This window comes from Pempheris klunzingeri, chromosome 13 (assembly GCF_042242105.1).
Source record: "Pempheris klunzingeri isolate RE-2024b chromosome 13, fPemKlu1.hap1, whole genome shotgun sequence".
In the NCBI taxonomy this organism is placed as follows: domain Eukaryota; kingdom Metazoa; phylum Chordata; class Actinopteri; order Acropomatiformes; family Pempheridae; genus Pempheris; species Pempheris klunzingeri.
The window spans coordinates 754,001-760,000 of NC_092024.1; the positions used below are offsets into that span (position 1 = coordinate 754,001).

At 41.9% G+C, this 6,000-nt stretch overlaps 1 protein-coding gene across 1 annotated transcript in view; it reads left to right on the plus strand.

Annotated features, from left to right (window-relative positions):
* lrfn5a (leucine rich repeat and fibronectin type III domain containing 5a) overlaps window positions 1-6,000 on the plus strand; it is a 104,736-nt gene that overhangs the window by 43,645 nt on the left and 55,091 nt on the right. Inside the window, exon 2 of the mRNA XM_070842026.1 lies at window positions 4,402-4,513. The gene's annotated coding sequence lies outside the window, so the exon portion shown is untranslated. The remainder of the gene's footprint in view (window positions 1-4,401; window positions 4,514-6,000) is intronic.

The following is a 6,000-nucleotide window of genomic DNA, read 5'->3' on the forward strand; positions in this document are numbered from 1 at the left end:
CATGTCTGACAGGATTTACAGTGTTTGCATATACATGTGTTTTAGTGTCTGTGTCTGCAGTAGGCCATTTGTTCATTTCTAATCTGCTGGGTTAGGGTTAGGGTTAGTAATCCCGTGCCTGCCAACCCTCTCCCGCTGTTCCCCTGGAGTTTCAAATGTATCCTGGAACTTCTCACCGTTCATGAGAAAAAGTCAGCGCAAACAGGGTTTCTTGGTCATTTGATGTGATCAATTATTTGTCCTAACTTAGTAACAGACCTTCTTTCTCAACAGTAAGATGCTGATTTTATATTACTGCCTTTTAGTGAAATTGGGATAAAGTAATTGTTGCCATATGGCAGCGCCATGCAATAGATGGTCAGACGAGGAGGTTCTTCACTTTTATTAGATTTAGTTTCTTTGCTGCCTAAACATTATTCTAAAGCCCAGCACTTCATTTTGATTTGATTTAACTTTTTGAAATTTGATATGATTCAACTTTTTCCCATGGTCCAGTTTTTAGATAGTAAACATCGCAACACTTGAAAATTCGTATATGAATCAAATGTGCACCCAGGTATCATGGCAGTATGGAATCAGGAGATAAGCGTATCATCCCAGCCCTAGTTTGTGTGTCTTAAGGCATTAGAGATAATTATTTGAAATGCAGTAATTGCATTAGTTATTAATCTCACTAACACTCAGTCATTTTGTCAGTTTGAGGGTAGACTCAGCTGCTGTCTCACGGGGAGTTTAATGGAGGGATGATTTATGTTTCGTCTCTGTGTATTGCTGCCGGGCATGCTGGCTTGCCACCGGGCTGAGAGGTGCAGGAGACTGGGGGGATATTTGCCTGGTGACTCAAAAGTTGTCTTTTTGGTGTGTTTTGAGCTGCTAGCGGGCCACTAGTAGATTTGCCTGCATTTTGGGTGATGAACCTTCAGCCAGGAAGTCAAGCTGAAGGTAACAGACGGAAAGGTTCAGTCCGAAAGTGATCAGTGATGGTAATTTCTTAGGAATATTATTCATTCGCTCAAATAAACTCTGTGTTCCTTTCCGGAACAAATAAGCTACGGTTTTTTCAAAACCCTGTGGCTGTGCAGCCCAGTTATAGCGTTTCCTATTTTGGAGTTACATAAGACACTTAAATAATTGAAAGTAATTCTTTTTAGGAGACTTTTTTTCTGCGGACAGAATTGCAATTCTTGTTTCACGTGGGGATTCGTCAAAGCTTTTACCAGCATCAGGAAACCATGTTGAGTAAAGTAACTGTGGCATGTCACCCCGGGTACCCGGCTCATTAAAGGATACATGCACTCTTTCAATATCCAGACCAAAACTGAGTAAATGTGCTCTCACTCCAGGGATGCAGGCTCATTAGACTGCACCAGTTGTTTTTTTCCATCGGGACTCTACAAGAAACTAACCACTGACCCACAGTTTATGTAATGCTGTTGTCTGGTGCAACTTTAATGCTTTGTGCCGTTATGGATTTCATCAAAGTTTAATGCTGTTGCTTCGTGCTGCTGCTATTGTCAGACTACTGAAGCACACAACATGCAGTTTGTGACTAATGCTTTAGACCGATAGAAAAGCGGCTTTAATGAGAGCGGAATAGCATATTTCAATCACAAATGATGAGGCAGATGACTTTTATTTGTCCGTTTGTGTCTGTAAATTGCTGCCGTAACAAAGCAAGGTGTGGAGTTACATAACGGCCTTGGACTAGTTTCTGCTGCGCCGGCAAATTGGCAGAACTCTTTCCACTTTGTAGTCGAACTTGTGTTTCTTCCAGGGTCATATTCAGGCTGGAACATCATTTAAAATTATGAAGGAGTTTATAAATAAGCAAATGTTTGGAGAAGGAAACAGGCGGTAATTAATTCATTAAACCAATCATTCAGTAATTTGTGTTATTTCTCTGCAGCGCATGATAAAATACCAAACTATCAAATAGAGTACTGAAAAGTACTGAAATACAGTACTGCGTATCAGGGCTGGGTTTAAAAACTTAATCTTCAGAGTCGAATCAATCTGAATGATCTGATATGGATTCATAAAATCCTGAGATATGTTTTCTCTATTGGATGTGTGAAACATTAGCCCCATTAGTCTCGCTTGGCCTCATAACTTGAATTGTCTCACATGGTTATAATCCTTCAATCAATCAGTCAATCAAACTTTATTTGAATAATGTTTAATTGTCCAGTGCATATGACTGTATTTTTGTTGTAGATAAAATGATTTCCAGCAATAATGCCAAAAAAAAAAAAACAGATTTCTGTGATGCATTCGCCACCATGACGACGTTGTCAGCAGTTTTAATCAGGCTTTTTTCACCTTTATTGCTTTTAACACGTGAAACCTGTAGTGACAGTCACAGCCACACCTCCTAATGTTTCTTGTGCTCTGTTTGTGTGTGTGTGTGTGTGTGTGTGTGGAGAGGGCGTGGCGCTCCATTCATCAGAAGACTGTGGAATAAGAAAATAGTAGCTAGAGCTTCAGCCCTACAGATATTAACAGTGGTTTGTCTCGGTGAAGAAATGATTGCCTTCTAAGCTGATATCTAGTTTTAATGGCATGTATATGTACAATTTAGATTTTACAACATAAGTCCAATACTAAAAGTACAGATAAAACAGAATGCTGCAGTTGTAATAACATGTTATAACATATTAGGCATAATGAAATAAGTTAATGAAGTAAATCTAGATCCCTAACAGAACCAATACTGAATCAAATTGAATTGGATATTGAATCAAACAGAGACCCTGTGAATCAGAATCAAATTGATCAATGTAATTGGATTGATCAGTTGGAAACCAGCCCTACTGTATATACTGTATGTGCCTGTCCAATACATGCACGTGTCTTTTCCCCGGTGCCCAGTGGATGTGAAGCTCATGCCCTCACACTCAGTACAGGGTGTGGTCCTGCATATTAACACCAGGCAATCACCTTGGCTGCTCCTGGAAGATTTGCTGACGAAGAGCCTTTCTTTTTTTTTACCAGCGTACAATTTTAGTGAAGCCTTTTTCCGTACTTCCAAGGTCATACTGAGAGTGGGGAACGAACGAGTCACAGACCGTATCGATCATTCACTTCATGTTATCTATCCACTGTAACCGTCAATCTAACAAACATGTTAGTGTGCAATGTGTCGTCTAATAAGTCTGATGATGTGGCTTGAAGTAACATTTTATACCAGTGCTGAGATGCTTTCATGTCAACTGAGATCACATTGAATAAATTGTGTTTAGACAGTCGTACCTGTGATTGCACCCCAATGGGCAGATTTAGACACATGATAAAATTGAGTGCATGTGTTTGTGCTGCTCCAGGCAGATTTTATTATTGGCTGACTGTAATAACTCTTTGTGTGTGTGTGTGTGTGTGTGTGTGTGTGTGTGTGTGTGTGTGTGTGTGTGTGTGTGTGTGTGTGTGAGAGATCCTGCTGATACCAGACACCACCACGCTATCGATGTGAGAGCAATCTCCAACTCTCTCTGCATCTATCTTTATCTCCTTCCGTCTTTTCTCATTTTCACTTTCACATTCACCTCCTTTTCCTCTTTTTCGAGCTCCCCTCATCCGCCTTCTGCTTTTTTATTTATTTATTTTTTGGTAACATCTTTCCCCGTCTTTTTCTCTCTTTGTTGCCATCCCTGCTCCCTCTTCATTTTCTTCTCAGCCCTGCCCTTCTCCCCCTCCCCTACAGCTTACTCTTCGCCCTGATTCTTTTCCTCCTTGCCTCAGTTTGATCCTTCTCTCCATCCATCCCTCCCTCCCTCCCTCCCTCCCTCCCTCCCTCCCTCCCTCCGTCCCTCCCTCCGTCCGTCCTGCTGGCTCAGCTGGTATAGAAGCAGCCTTTGTTTCAGCTGTGCCCTCTATCCTTTGAAGGAGGAAAGCTGAAAAGCAAGAGGGAGGGTGGGATAAAGGGAAGATGTGAAGCATGGACATGGTGGGATAGGAGCAAAATCCAAATGGGAAAATGGGATAAAAAGAGGAGCAGCGTAGGAGGATAAATAGAAATGGGGAAAAGGGGGGTAGAAGGATGAAGGAAGGAAGGAAGAGGGATATCTGTGGATCAATGACCAGGGTTGTTCAAGTCATTGATATCCAGTAGCAACAGCATGTGAGGGCAGATTTCTTGTGTGGGGGGGATCAGTCTATTGGACATGTGCTCTCAACTTAGCACACTTGGTTCAATGGCGCACAGTCACAGTGCTTTGTTTATCAGTTTAAGGCCGAACTGGGTGGTTTATTGATAATTCAGCTGTTTTTGGACACAGTCAGTGCTGGAGAAGCCTGTGCACCTTTACTCTGCTGGTAACAGGTTCTGTTCTCTTTTTTTATTGAATTATTGCTTTCCAAGTCTAATATTGAAATGCATTTCTTCCTTTTTTGTTTCCTGTTCTGCAGTGCGTGAAAACAGAAAGAAGATTTTGGACCTTTTCCCCTCATCCATGATGTTATAGCTGTGGTACCATGTGAATCCTGAAGCAGAGTGTTATCCGCTTTTACATCCCTGAAGGTAAGCTCCTTTTTTCTGTCCTTTTTTTATGGATTTGCATGAAGTTGCGACAGCGTGAGATGACTGACACCGCTCTAATGTCTGCACACTAAACATGAAGCCAGAGCCAGCAGGTGGCTAGCTTAGCTTAGCTTAGCTTAGCATGGCTTAGCTTAGCATAAAGAATGGAAGCAGGGGGAAACTAGCTAGCCTGGCTCTGTCAAAAGATAACAAAATCTGCCTGCCAATACCTCTAAAGCTCACTATATTAACTTAATTAATTAGGTGTTTATTTAACAAATACCAAGGCAGAAAAATGTCAAAAGTTATTGTACCCAGCCAAGAAATAGTTCCAGCACATGAACCCTTATAATACCACAACTTGTCACATTGACACTTTGGTTTTTGACTGGATTTAATAAACATGAAATAACAATACAATATGCTAATTAGCGAGCTTCACAGTTGCTAGGAGGTGGATTTATATATATTCTTTTTTACACAGCCAGCCCAGCCACGTCCCCTGTTTCCAGTCTTCATGCTACACTAAGCCAATTACTTGCTGGTCTAATGTACAAAATTCGACTGGTATCACACTTTTCATCTAACTCTCAGCAAGAAGGAGAAATTAGCTTATTTTCCTAAATGTCAACTTATTCCTCTAACAATTCTGCTGTGGAAGCTTGTAACGAAAGTTTGTTCCTCTTGGGACGAAACTCTTCCAGACACAGGTTTGCTGTATTAGAAGGCAAAGCACGCCTCTTTCTCCTGGTAGCTGAGACCAGGCTCTGGTGCTGATTAGCAGAGTTTGAGGCAAAGTAGGCGAAGAAAGCAGGCCACATCTGAGTCGAAGCAACGGGCTCTGGATTTGTCAACTGGACGCCATGTTACCTTAGTTTGTCCCTGTAGTGGAAATAGAGATCTAACGGAATCTACCTTTGTGTTTTGGCTATATGTGACTTTGTTTCCCCCGGTAGTGGAAACCTGAACAGCATTATTTAGTTCTTTGTGAGTTTGAAATCTACTAGCCCTTTTTTGCCCTGGAGTGGAAACCTGGCTATCTTGTTTTTACCCATGAGAAGCTAGGCTGGTCCAGTTTGGACCTTTGCTATGGAGAAATCAAACTGGCCCACATCGGCAATTTCATCAAGAATCAGAAAGGCTTGAGGTCTTAACTAGTGGTATGATCACTCTTCCTTTTTGTTAATAAGTGTTAACACGTCTCATTCTCACCCACTTTCTTCTCCTCCCTCAGCATCTTTTTCCTCCCCACTGATGTTTCCAGGCGGGGATATGGTAGCTCGTCATCTTCATACAGGCTTTCTCTGTCAGATATCCACCTCTAACCTCCTTACCCCCTGAGACTTTGCTGCTGATTCCCTCTCCCCCGTGCCCTCTCTCTCTCTTTTCCCTAGCCTGCTTTCCCTTTTCCTCACTTTAGCTGGCTGTTAGATCTACACTTCTAACCTCGATACGTCCCTTTGGGATTTGGCTGACTGCTGAACTCA